The following is a 14,759-nucleotide window of genomic DNA, read 5'->3' on the forward strand; positions in this document are numbered from 1 at the left end:
ACATGCACCAATTTTAGGGAAAGAAAAAATCCTAAACAATCTGAACCTGAAATCTGGTTTCTAGCTTTCACGGCAGACACTGCTGCCCTCTTGTGCCTTCATATTATAATAAAACACTCAGAATGTTTGAGCCCTTTCAACCATTGCTTCACAGAGCTCCAGAGAACACTTGAACTCCTCAGCAGCAGCTCTAAGACAGTAAGCAAGCCCAGGGCACTGGCTTACGGACCACCCCTCCCCACCTGTGGTAGTTAAGGTTAGGTGTCATCTTGGCTGGGCCTGGTTTTCCATGGTTGAGCAGCTGGATGTAGTTACTCCCCATGAGACTGATAATCAGTTCCATGGTGGAATATACTTTGAGCAGCTGAGTAGCTGCCTTAGGGATGTGGTCTGTTTCCAGTATATAAAAAGGAGCTTTGAGATAGGTCTCTGCAGTTTTTTGCCACACTTGGACCCTGCGTGTGGCGGAATCTTCATTTAGCAGCCTGTGATGTTTCCTGCTGATCTCGGTACTGTCTCGGGACTTGAACTAGTGGCCTGCCATATTGTTTGGTAATATTGGGACTGTGTCATTTTACTTATTGACCTTGGGTTTGTCAGCCTCAGCAGCCAGAAGCTGCCTGAGTGAAGAAATGCCTCTAGCTCCAGTGGGCCAGGAGCAAGGGGCAGAGCTGAAGCCCAAGGTAGAGGGCCTTTCACCCAGCCCCTAGAGCCTAGCACTTTGAACTGGGCTTCTAGCTTCCTAAACAGTAAGAGAATAAGTCCCTACCTGTGGTATTTTCTGCTAGAGCGGCACTAGAGAGCCGAAACACCACCCATAGTGGGGGAAAGGAACAAGTCACCACTCCCCACATGTGGTGAGATTGGAAGCATCAAGGTTCGGGTACAGTTTTCCTCCAAGCAACTTTTGCAACCACCACTAATTGTCCCTTTCTCTGAAGGGGCAAAAGACAAACAAAGAAAAATCTCAATTAGTTGCAACAAATACAATGTTATTAAACAGAATGAATGCCTTTGACTTTTAGCAAAGTATCAGGGACTCAGGGCTGCTCCTAGAAATTGCAGCTTGCTTGTTGTTGTTGTCAGGTGCAGCTGAGTCAGCTCCAACTCATCACAAACCTATGTACGATACAATGAAACACTGCCCGGCCCTGAGCCAGCCTCACAATCCTTGCTATACCTGAACCCATCATTGTAGCCACTGTGTCAATCCATATCATTGAGGTCTTCTCCTTTTTCATTCATCCTCCGCTTTACCAAGCATGATATCCTTCTCCAGGGAATGGTCCCTTCTGACAACATGACCAAAGCAGGTGAGATGAAGTCTGGGCATTCTTCCTTCCAAAGCATATTCCAGCTGCACTTGTTCCAGGAAGATTTGTTAGCTCTTCTGGCACTCCATGGTACTTTCAGCATTCTTTGCCAGCACCACAACTCAAAAACATCAACTCTTCTTCACATCGTCGAGCTTTCTCATGCATATACGGTGATAGAAAATACCACGGCTTGGTCAGGCACACCTTAGTCTTCAAAGAGACATCTTTGCTCTTCAGCACTTGAAAGAGGTCTTTTGCAGCAGGGTTGCCCAGTGCAATGTGTCATCTTATGTCTTGACTGCTGCTTCCACTGGTGTTCATTGTAGAGCCAAGTAATATGAAATCTTCAACAACTTCCATCTTTTCCTCATTTATGGTGATGCTGCTTATTTGTCCATTTGCAAGGATTTTTGTCTTCTTTATGTTGAGGTGTAATCCATACTGAAGACTAGTTTTTAATTTTCATCAGTAAGTGCTTCAAGTCATCTTCACTTTCAGCAAGCAAGGTTGTGTCATTTGCATATAACAGGTTGTTAATGAGTCTTCCTCCAATTCTGATGCCATGTTCTTCCTTATATAGTCCAGCTTCTTGGGTTATTTGCTCAACGTACAGATTGAATAATTATGGTGAAAGGATATAACCCTGATGCACTCCTTTCCTGATTTTAAACCTTGCAGTATCTCCTTGTACTGTTTGAGTGACAGCCTCCTAGTGTATGTACAGTTCCTCATGAGTACAATTAAGTGTTCTGTAATTCTCATTCTTTTTAAAGTTATTTATAATTTCTTAAGATCTACAAAGTGGAATGTTTTTGCATAATCAATAAAGCACATGTACACATATTTTTGGTATTCTTTGCCTTCAGTGAAGATCCATCTGACATCAGCAATGATGCCCTTCATTCCACATCCCCTTTTGAATCTAGCTTGCATTTCTGGAAGTTCCTTGTCAATATACTGTTGCAACCATTTTTTTGTTCTGTTTTGTTTTTTAATTATCTTTAGCTAAATTTTACTTGTGTGTTATATTAATGATATTGTTCAATAATTTCCACATTTTGTGGGATCACCTTTCTTTGGAATGGGTACAAATACGAATCTCTTCCTGTCAGTTGGCCAGGTAGCTATCTTCCAAATTTCTCGGCCTAGATGAGTAAGTGCCTCCAGTGCAGCATCCATTTGTTGAAATATCTCAATGGGTATTCCATCAATTCCTGGAGCCTTGTTTTTCATCATTTCCTTCAGTGAAGCTGTGACTTCTTCCTTCCATACCACTGGTTCTCGATCATATGCTACCTTCTGAAATAGAGGAACATCGACAAATTCTTTTTGGTACAGTGACTTCATGTATTCCTTCCATCTTCTTTTGATGTTTCCTACATCATTTAATATTTTTTTCCATAGAATCTTTCAGTATTGTGAGTTAAGGCTTCAATTTCTTTCTTAAGTTCTTTCACCTGTTTTTTGCAGCTTGGTAGGGGGAAATAAATGAGCTTGGTAGTGCAGTGGTTAAAGCATTTTGCTGTTACCAGAATGCCACCAGCCTGTATACAGAAATAAATAAGGACAGTGCATACCTCAGCATATGAAATATTATCTATAATATTCCGAAAGAGGTTATTCAATTTCTCAGTCAAGGCTGGTCCCACACGCTCCTTGGTCTATAGCCTTGGATATGCTGTTGTTGTTACGTGCCGTGGAGTCAGACCTGACTCATAGTGACACCTCCTTGGGTTTCCGAGGCAGTATCATTATGGAAGTAGATTGTCCAACCTTCCTTCTGAGGAGTAGCTGGTGGGTTCGAATCACCAGCCTTCTGGTTAGTCCTTTCAAATCTAGTTACAATAGGGCTCTGAATAGTAAAGTCATGAGTTGCAGGGGAAATAATACAGTATTGGTACAAATCTGAATATTTTCTGTTATTTAATATACTTGTGAATGTAGCAATAGAAAAAACTGTTTAAGAAAAAAAAAAAAAAAACTGCTATGAAAACCAAAGTCAGATCATATTCAGAAGCAGACAATGGGTACGCAAAATTGTACAAATAGCCCATGATGATTTTTATGCTTTGGTTGTTCAAAGACTAATCTATATGCTGCTGTGAAAAGATTATCCAGATGTAATTAGAGTCCCAAGTCATTTGACCTTAAGATACAGAGATTATCCTTATAGGCCTGTTCTAATCACATGAACCCTTTAAAAGGTAGAAGCAGCAGTTAGAGAGAGAAGAAGAAGGGGAAACAGATTAAAAGTGTGAGAAGTCAACACCACTGTTGCTTTGGAGATGGAGGGGCCCATGTGGGAAGGGCTGTGGGTGTCCTTGAAGAGCTGAGAAAGAAACCCCCAGCTGACAGACATCTGGAAATGGAGACCTCTGCCATCTTGGAAGAGAACTCCAAGCCCAGACAAGACTCACAACCAGACAACATTTTGAGGGTAAGATCCTGAGTGGAAACCCAGTTGAGCCATAACGAACACTTAACCTGCAGCAGGGTGAGACAATAGATGTGTATAGTTTTAAGTCACTAAGATTGCGGTTGTTACCCGGCAATAGAAAACCAATACATAGCCTTCTCCCAGGGCACTGTTGTCTATTTTTTTTCCCCAAAATTATTTTTATGTCTAAAAAACTTATCTGTGTGGTAAGAGACAAAGTGAATATTAACAAAATGAAAACTCTTATTGGCACAATGTTGGGAAAATTCTTTCTGAACAATGTTAAAGAAAATAACACTACATGGATTCTAATAGGAGTTCAAAACTTGAGACCATTCCCAATAAACATTTTCCTGAAAAACGTGGGCAACTTCTTTCTGCACAATAAACAAAACTGACTTGAAGGAAGGATGTGAAAGGGAACCATCATATGTAGAGTACCTAGCATTGTGCTAGGATGTTTGTTGTTGTTGTTGTTGTTAGATGCCGTCGACTCAGCTCTGACTCATATTGACCCTGTACAGCAGAATGAAACACTGCCCAATCGTGCACTATCCTCACAATCCTTGCTATACCTGAGCCCATCGTTGTAGCCACTGTGCCAATCCATCCCACTGAGGGTCTTCTCCTTTTTCTCTGACCCTCCACTTTAACCAAAGGAGCTCTGGTGGCATAGTGGGTAAGGCATTTGGCTGCTAACCAGAAGGTAGGTGCTTCAAACCTACCAGCTGCTCCAAGGGAAGAAGATGAGGCAATATACTTCCATAAAGATTTACAGCCTTGGAAATTCAATGGGAGTCTCTATGACTAGGAATTGATTTGATGACAATGCATTTGTTTTTTTGGTTTCTACTTTACCAATCATGATATACTTTCTCCAGGGAATGGTCCCTTCTGACAACATGACCAAAATAGGTGAGATAAAGTCTAGCCCTTCTCTCTTCTAAGGCGCACTCTGGCTACAGTTCTTCCAGGAAGATTTTTTTCATTCTGGTAGTCCATGGCATTTTCAGAATTCTGCCCCAATACCACAATTCAAAGATATCAACTCTTCTCTGGTCTTCCTTATTCATTGTCCAGTTTTCATATGCATATGAGGTGATTGACAATATCATGACTTGGGTTAGGCAGGCCTTAGTCTTCAAAGCTACATCTTTGCTTTTTAACACTTTAAAGAAATCCTTTACAGCAGAGTTGCCCAGTGCAATATGTGGTCTTATTTCTTGACTGTTCCTTCCATGGGTGCTGACTCTAGATCTTGGAGTATTTATATACTTATTTTTTTTTTTTGCTGTCATTTCTTCCCTATCAAACTGTATTATTTTCTACATTATTATATGGACTGAGACTCAGAGGCCAAGGAAATTTCAGTAATATATTTATTTATAGTTTAACCTGTTTCTTACATCTGTAAATCTCATGTAAATTCATCTGTCACAAAGACAGAAAGTAGAGCTGTAGGTGGGGTGAAACTTTGCCTTGTAACCTGGATTTGAGTTTCATCCTGGGTGACTGCAGGAATGTCATGAGACTCAGAAATTTTCACATCTTCACTCTCTAATAGCTGATCTGAATCTAGGTTTTTGCCTAGCTCCTTTCCAATGATAATGTCTCGAGCAATCATTTCTCACCATTTTTCCCCCACTCTGCAATTGCATCTTTGAACCACTTTGACCCTATAAATGCATTCAGAGAATTGGGAATTTAGGAGTTGGCTAACGTAAATTTAGAATCAGTAAAACACTGAGCACATTGATTGTAGTCAGGTTTTTAAGTTTTTAAAATACATTGTTCAGTTTCATTTTCATTTTTACTTGTTTTGATGACATGGTATATCAATATTTCTTATTGGCCATATTACAGATGAAAAACTTAAGCTAAGAGAGGATAAATGACTTAGGAACAGTATAAACCTCTGGGATCATTGGATGCAAATTTAAATAAAACTAGCTCTAATTTTTTCTGTTCTATAAACTGAGGGCTAATTCTATGATTTTACAATGGATTTTTTTATAACCTTGTTGTAGAATACATTGTTTTTAAAATTTATGTTGAAACAAAAAGAAGTATTTTTTAACTTGGTGGTATCTCTTAATTTCTGATAGTATGTATGCATTCCACTTCACTGTTGACAACTTCAAATTTTCCTAGATTCATACTTTGTACATTCCACATTCTGATTATTAAAGGATGTGTGCAGCAGTTTCTTTCCATGTGAGTTGTGATAGATACTCAAGTGGGGTAGAGGAACCAGGACTTTGACCTCAAAAGTACTTGATAGCCATTGACTGGTCTGTGGAGATGCCAAGGAGCAAAGATGTCTGTAAGAGAATAGGGAGACACTGAATAATACACAACAGAGTATCAGCCATATTGTCTCAACACAACTGAGTAGAGAAAACCAGAGGAGTCACAGAGGGGTTAAAGAAATGTTTTGATATGTGAGGCATTTTAAAAATATGAGCACATGTTTTTGAGAAAACTACCAGAGCTAGTTTATTTTCTAATTTCTTAAAAGTTAAGAACACCCCAAGTAATTCTTTTCCCTTCATGAAAAACATTTTTAGGCTTCTCCGGTCTATGCTCTGAAGACATTACTCCCTGCCCTCAAGTCATTTGCCAGCTCTAAAGGGAGGGACAACTACTCATCTGTCAGTTTGTTGTACTGTGGTAGCAGTGAAACACTATCTCATATATTACTGGGAAACTTTATGAATAGCTCTGAAACACTGCCTGACATAGTACTGGCAGATGAGCTCCTCAGGTCAGAAGGCACTCAAAATATGACTGAAGAAGAGCTGCTTCTTCATAGTAGAGTCAACATTAATGACATGGAAGGAATAAAGCTTTCAGGACCTCAATTTGCTGATGTGGCACAACTTTAATGGGAGGAAACCACTGCAAAGATCCATTAATAATCGGAACATGGAACATACAAAGAATGAATCTAGGAAAATTGGAAGTTGTCAAAAACGATGTGGAATGTATAAAGATCGATATCCTAGGCACTAGTGAGCTAAAATGGACTGGTTTGGGCTATTTTGAATCAGACAACTATGTGATCTACTGTGTTGGGAATGACAAATTGAAGAGGAATGGCATGGCATTCATTGTCACAAAAAATATTTCAAGATCTATCTTAAAGCACAATGCTGTCTGTAATAGGATAATATCCATATGCCTACAAGGAAAACCAGTTAATACTACTGTGTTTCAAATTTACACACCAACCACCAAAATCAAAGACAAGGAAATTGAACATTTTTAGCAATATCTGCAGTCTGAAATTGACCAAATATGTAATCAAGATGTATTGACTATTACTGGTGATTGGAATGCAAAAGTTGGAAACAAAGAATCACTGATAGCTGGAAAATATGGCCCCAGTGGTGAAAATGACCTCAGAGAACACATGATGGAATTTTCCAAGAAAAATGACTTATTCGTTATAAATACCTTTTATCAACAACATAAATGGCAGCTATATATTGGACCTCATGAGATGAAATACACATGGAATCAGATCAACTACATCTCTGGAAAGAAGAAATGTAGAAGCTCAACAATGTCAGTAAAAACAGGACCAGCAGCTGACTGTAGAACAGACCATCAACTGCTCAAATTCAAGTTCAAGTTGAAGCTGGAGAAAATTAAAAGAAATCCACAACAGCCAAAATATGACCTTGATTATATCCAACCTGAATTTAGAGACTACCTGAACAATAGATTTGATGCATTAAAAACCAATGACTGAAAACCAGATGAATTGTGAGATGAGATCAAGAATATACGTGAAGAAAGCAAATGTCATTAAAAAGTCAGGAAGGGAAGAAAAGACCAAAATGAATGTCTGAAGAGACTCTGAAACTTGCTCTTGAATGGAGAGTAGCTAAAGTAAATGGAAGAAATGACAAAATAAAAGAGCTGAACAGAAGATTTCAAAGAGCAGCTTGAGGAGACAAAGTCAATTACTATGATTAAATGTGCAAAGACCTGGAGTTAGAAAACAAAAAGGGAAATATACACTCAGCATTTCTTAAGCTAAAAGAACAGAAGAAAAACTTCAAGCCTTGAGTTGCAATATTGAAAGATTCCATGGGAAAAATAATGAATGGTGCAGGAAACATCAAAAGAAGATAGAAGGAAAACACAGTCACTGTACCAAAAGGAATTGGGCAATGTTCCTCTATTTCAGGAGATAACAAGCTTCAGGAATTGACAGAATACCCATGTATTCAGATGTTTCAACAAATGGATGCCATACTGGAGGCACTTTCCCATCTGTACCAAGAAATTTGGAAGACAAGTTACTTGGCCAACTGGCTGTAAGAGATCCCTGTTTTTACCCATTCCCAAGACAGGTGATCTGGGACTTCTAGTAGGATGGTGGAATAACCAGATAAGCTACACAGACCTTCTTCAACAAGAAATGAGAGACCAATTGACAGAGATACAGAAGATAATCCTGGAACCCTGAGCTTTGAAATGAAGCATATAGAAGTGGATTAGGCACCAACTAGTGGAAGAACCAGAATGAAAACAGTAAGTATGGAGATGGACAGATCTCCAGACTGTCAGCTTCTCTGACAGCACCAACAGCCTGAATATTTCCAAGTGCTGTTGAGACCTGAGAATTGACCTAAAGATCAGCTCTGGTCACCAAGGGCTGCAGGGACAACTGTGCTGGTGGCCGATGACTAGGAAGGGAAATAGCAAAGAGGAGATAACCTGAGTTGTAGATTTTCATCTGTCTGGAGGGCATAGCCATTTTGATTGTTTAAAAGTGGTAGTCATTTCAGATATTTAAAGTGACCAAGGGTGCAGTCATATTGAATGTTTGCAAGAGGTGGCCATTTTGGATATTTAAAGTCATGGCATTCTCATTCAGATTCCGCAGACCTAAGAATAGGCTTCACTTGCCAAGGACAGCAGGAACATATGGGAGGCTGACAACAGGAAAGGTGAAGGTGTAAGTGCTGCAAACTAAAGAATAGAGGTGCACAGTACCCTGCTTACTTAGATAACAACCAAAGAAAATGAAAATCTTGGGCAGATAACTCCAACATACATCACAAATTAAATATAAATACAAAAATGTCAAAATGTCTTGGAGACAACAGAGCATCACAGTCCACACAAAGAGGCAAGACAAAGCAGGAGAAACAAGAGACTAGCATATAGACCCAGAACAAATCCTTGAGAAAGAAACAGGATTGGAACTCCCTGATAAGGAATTCAAAAGAATTATATTTGGGAGCTCTGGTAGCTTAGTGCCTAAGGCATTTGACTGCTAACTAGAAGGCTGGCGGTTCAAACCCACCAGCCACTCCTCGGAAGGCAGGTTGGGCAATCTACTTCCATAGTGATATTGCCTTGGAAACCCAAGGAGGGGTCGCTATGAGTCAGGTCTGACTCGACAGCACATAAGAACAACGTATTTAGGTACCTTCAACAGATTGAGAGACAGATAGAGGAAAACACTGACAAAATTGGGGAAAACATAGAGAAAAACTCAGAACAATTTCAATAGACAATATAAGAACAAAATGAAAAATTAGAAATTATACACAATCTACAGCTACAAATCCAGAAGATTACTACTAGATAACACATTGAATGGGTAAAGGAGTAGAATTGAATCAATGGAAGGCAGAATTAGTGAGATTGATGACAAATACCTCAATACTTCTTTGGAAAAGGGTCAATCAGGAAAAAAGATTAAAACAAAATGAAGAAACCCTAAGGTTCATGTGGTATACCATCCAAAGGAATAGCCTGTGTGTCATTGGAATTCCAGAACAGGAAAAGGCAGATAAAACCAGAGAAAATTGTCAAAGATTTGTTGGAAGAGAATTTCCCTGATATGATGACAGATGAGAATATATCCATTCAAGAAGCCCAACGACTTCTTGAATCCAAACAGGATGGACACCAAAAGAAAATCACCAAGACATACACCATCATCAAACTCACCAAAACCAAACACAAAGAAACAAACCTGAAAGCAGCATGGGAAAAATGGAGAGTTACCTACAAGGGGCAACCAATAAGACTAAGGTTCGACTTCTAAGCAGAAAGCATGCAGGTGAGAAGACAATGGGATTGTTTATATACAATCCTGAAAGAGAAAAATTTCCAACCAAGAATTATATACCCAGCAAAATTGTCCCTTAAATATGATGGTGAAATTAGAAAATTTTCGATAAGCAGAAATTAGGGGTATTTGTGAAAACCATACAAACCTTACAAGAGATGCTAAGGGAAGTGCTTTGGACAGAGAAACAACACCAAACAACCAACCATTAATACACATGATGACATAACCCCAATACCAACCCAGTTATGGAAATATCCAAAGTAAGTAAGCCTACAAGATTGTAAACAGGGAACCAGAGACATCAATTGACAAATGAGGACAACTACAAACTAAAAAGAGGGGAAAAAAATTTGTAGTTACAGAACTTCTAAATGGTAGGGAAGTCAAGACAACTGCAAGATAGAATGGACTGTGCTAAACTTGGGGAGAAAATTATAAATCACAAGGTAACCTCAAAGAAAAAATGATAAATCTTCACATCTAAATAAAAAAGAGGACAAGTACAAATATTTAGCAAATACTAAAGCAATAACAATGAAGGAAGTGATAACACAATGCATAAAATAAAATGAGCTCAGCACAGAAAATTATATGGAACAAAGAAATCAGCACCACCATGAAAAAGCACATAACAAAATGACAGCAAAAAATTCTTACTTGTTGATAATGACACTGAATGTCAATGGATTAAATGCACCACTCAAGAGATAGAGAGTTGCAGACTATATAAGAAAACATAACCCATCAATATGCTGTCTACAAGAGACACACTTTAGAGTAAAAGACAAAAATAGACCAAAGAAAGGTGATCCAACAGAATGTGGAAATTATTGAACAATATCATTAATATCACAAGCAAGTAAAATTTTGCTGAACATAATTCAAAAGCAGTTGCACTAGTATGTTGACAAGGAACTTCCAGAAATGCAAGTGGATTCAGAAGAGGACCTGGAATGAGGGATATTATTACTGATGTCAGATGGATCTTGGCTGAAAGCAAAGAATGCCAGAAAGATGTTTATTTGTGTTTTATTGTCTATACAAAAACATTTGACTATGTAGATCATAACAAATTATGGATAACATTAAGAATGGGAATTCTAAAACATTCAAATGTGCTCATGAAGAAACTGTACATAGACCAGGAGGCTGTCATTCAAACAGAACAAGGGGATACTGCATGGTTTAAAATCAGGAAGGGAGTATGTCAAGTTTGTATCCTTTCACCATTCTTATTCAATCTGTGTGCTGAGCAAATAATCCAAGAAGCTAGACTATATGAAGAAGAACACAGTGTAGGGATTGGAGAGTCATTAACAACTTATTATATGCAGATGACACAACCTTGCTTGCTGAAAGTGAAGATGACTTGGAGCATTTCGTGATGAAGATTAAAGACTAGTCTTCAGTATGGATTATACCTCAACATAAAGAAAATGAAAATCCTCACAACTGGACCAGTAAGCAGCATCACGATAAATGGAGAAAAGACTGAAATTGTCAAAGTTGTCTTATCACTTGGTTCCACCATCAACACCCATGGAAGCAGCAGTCAAGAAATCAGATGATCTACTGCACTGGGGAAATCTGCTGCAAAAGACCTCTTAAAAGTGCTGAAGAACAAAGATGTCTCTTTGAAGACTAAGGTGCACATAACCCAAGCCATGGTATTTTTAATTGCTCACATGCATGTCAAAGCTGGACAATGAATAAGGAAGACTGAAGAAGAGTAAGTGCTTTTGAGTCGTGGTGTTGGCAAAGAATACTGAAAATACCATGGACTGCCAGGAAAACAAAGAAATCTGTTCTGGACAAAGTGCAACAGGAATACTCCTTGAATGTGAGAATAGCCAGACTTCATCTAACCTACTTTGGTCATGCTGTCAGAAAGGACCATTTCCTGGAGAAGGATATCATGCTTGGTAAATTTGAGGGTCAGCAAAAAAGGGGAAGACCCTCGATGAGAAGGATTGATACAGTGGCTGAAACGATGGGCTTAGGTGCAGCAAGAATTGTGAAGCACACGATTGGGCAGAGTTTCATTCTGTTGTACATAGGGTCACTATGAGCCGGAGCCAACTCAACAGCACCTAACACCAACACGGCATCAAAGGGAGGGGGTAAATCTACAAGCAGAATCTAGTGTTCACAGCACTAGAACTGTTAGCAGGTCCTGAGATTGCATCATTTAAAATTTGAAAATTCTACAGTTGGAGACTATCAGAAAACCAAAAAAGCCAAAGTCACTGCTATCGAGTTAATTACAACTCATAGCAATCCCCATTGGGTTCCCAAGACTGTAAATCTTTATGGAAGCAGAGTGCCCCATCTTTCTTCTGTGGAGCAGCTGATGTATTTGAACCACTGGGCTTTTGGCCTGTACATCGCTGTGCTTCCAAGAGAATGACTTTCCAGAGCAACTACATTTTCAAGTGAGGGAAGTAGGGGAGGTTAACTTTCATTTAGAAAAATCTATGTTTTCCCAATAGAATTAGATATTTAGCAGGGTGGGCTAATGTGCCTTCCAAAATACAGTCTCTGAGAATAAAATATTCCATCCATAACTTTTTTGTGTCCATCAGTTCACATCATCTTGTCTGTGAACATTATCATTTCTCTAAGGGTTTGGTGTTTTGTTTCAACAATTTAATCAACTAATTATTGTTGTTATGTGTATTAGAGTTGATTCTGACTAACAGCAACCATATAGGACAGAGTAGTACTGCCTCATAAGGATTCTTAAACTGTAATCTCTACAGAAGCCAATTGCCACATCTTTCTCCCACCAGATGACTTGTGGATTCAAACCACTGATCTTTTGCTTAGCAGCCAAGAGCTTAATAACTGCGACACCAGCGCTCCTCAATCAACTAATATAGTAAGAAACGGGAAAGAAAATGTTAAAGGATAGATAGTGTGTCTTTGCAATAAAAGACTTAAAAAATAATTATGCTTGGTATGTTTGCATCTTCAAAATTTACCAAATAAAATGAAAAGACACTCTTTCTCAAATGTTAAATATACACTAATTGTGGTGCAGTGAGTTATTGGTACGGCTTTTCTAACTCTTTGTAACTCCAACTGGACTACTCGGTGGGAACATGAAAATAAGTTGTATAGAATCTGATGTTATGACTGGTTAGTTTTGTCACTCTGCCAGGCTTAAAATAAGCCTAGAAACTTCCTAGAAACGGGGGTGGGGGGGGGGGGGGGTGGGCACTGCCATCAAGAGAGAAGAGCTGTAAGTGAAGTAGAGTGCATCCTTGGACCCAAGAACCCTGCACTGGACCTCCTTGGTAGAGACACTCAGCAGAGAGAGATGGCAGAGAGAAAGAGAGAGAGAGTGAGAGAGAGAGAAATGACGCAGCAGAGAGAGACACTCCAGCAGAGAGACGGTCGCAGTGGAACCAAGAGGCATGAGATGGAGTGATGGGGCTACATAGCCTACAGAGTGAGAAAGCTGAGTGCTCTCGGGCAGGAGGCTTGCTGACAGTGTGGGGTGCACCTAGGTCTATCTACTGTCAGAGCTAAAAGAGCTATGTAACACATGCCCAAGCAGATCAGAAGCTAGGCCAAGAGGCCAAGGGCTAGAGAGATGTGTCTGAGGGTACAGCAGAGGGGAGACTGTCCTGACCAAAGGATTGTATCCTGAGTCCATTCCCGAACCTGAATTGTAGCCTGTTACTTCTCTAATAAATCCCATAATCTTGACTACTGTCTGAGTTCTGTGTGGCTACTACAATGAATTATCAAACCCAGCAGAGAAGGAGTGAATGCCATGAGAGGGATGGTTAGTGTCAGAATTGGTAAAAGGCTAGAGAGTAGAATCACATCTAGCCTCATAGCAATAAGCCCTGGGCTTCTGATGGTGATTCTGTCTTCCTCTTGTGAAGTTAGAGGAGGCCAGAAGATGTCACCTTCATGCCCTTTTTGCACTAACATTTATGATTTATCTGTAGCATATAACACACCAGACAAATGTACAATTTGGTAAAGCATCCTTCTATTAGATTTTAGACACCAGAACCTTGACTATAATAAGTGGATAAGGTTTTTGTGATAGAGATAATAGTTATTTGAAAGTAATTTTTAAAAAATGGCTTCATAAAATAGCAAAATAATAGAACAGTTGAATTCCTGCTCAAAATAAGAACTGCTTAATTTATTATTAAATTAACTTAAGTAGAAACATAAGAATGCACATATGTATCTATGTAATTAAGTTTGTGGTATAAATTTCAAATATCTCCTCACTGTGTAACTGGTGGGATGTGAGTGGTTCAGGGCGAGAATTCTCACCTTTCATAAGGGATACTCAGGCTCCATTGACAATGCACATCATATGCAGCCACCACCCATTTTTCAGAGGAGGCTTTTGAGTTGCTATGATACTGAGCAAGTTTCAATGGAACTTCCAGACTAAGAGTAGGAAGAAAGGCCTGGCAAAAAACTCTGTGGATCACAGTGGTTATGGAGATGGTGCAGGATTTAAAAGACTTTTGTTCCATCGTGCATCAAGAACCCATGAGTTGATGGCTTCTAACAAAAACAATTAAATGGTAAAATATTTAGTCATTATGAATAAGGGAAGAATGGTCTAGTGTATCAATCAGAATATTATTTAATAACAAAATCCCAGTGCCTTAAATTCTTAAAATATGTATTTCTCACTCATACTCTATGTTCATCACTGGCCAACAAGGGGCTTTGCTCATCTGAGTCCCTGAAGGAACCAGCATGTTGTTTCAGGCACCATCTCACACATGGCTGCTTGTTCCAGGAAGAAAAGATAATTCTAGAATGTTGAGCATCAGCAATTAAATGCTGCAGCCCAAAAGTTCTGTGTATCATTGCTGCTTTCCATTCATTAAACAGAATTTGTCATGTGGCCCTAGCCAGCCAACAATTG

The 14,759-nt window shown here is 39.2% G+C and overlaps 1 protein-coding gene across 1 annotated transcript in view; it reads left to right on the forward strand.

The window, feature by feature from the left end:
• The window catches only part of KCNIP4 (potassium voltage-gated channel interacting protein 4), a 239,293-nt gene that overhangs the window by 171,427 nt on the left and 53,107 nt on the right, over positions 1-14,759 (forward strand). The gene's annotated exons all lie outside the window — the stretch shown is intronic.

This window comes from Orycteropus afer, unplaced genomic scaffold, assembly GCF_000298275.1.
Source record: "Orycteropus afer afer isolate SDZICR_OR568_19922 unplaced genomic scaffold, OryAfe1.0 scaffold00411, whole genome shotgun sequence".
NCBI lineage: Eukaryota > Metazoa > Chordata > Mammalia > Tubulidentata > Orycteropodidae > Orycteropus > Orycteropus afer.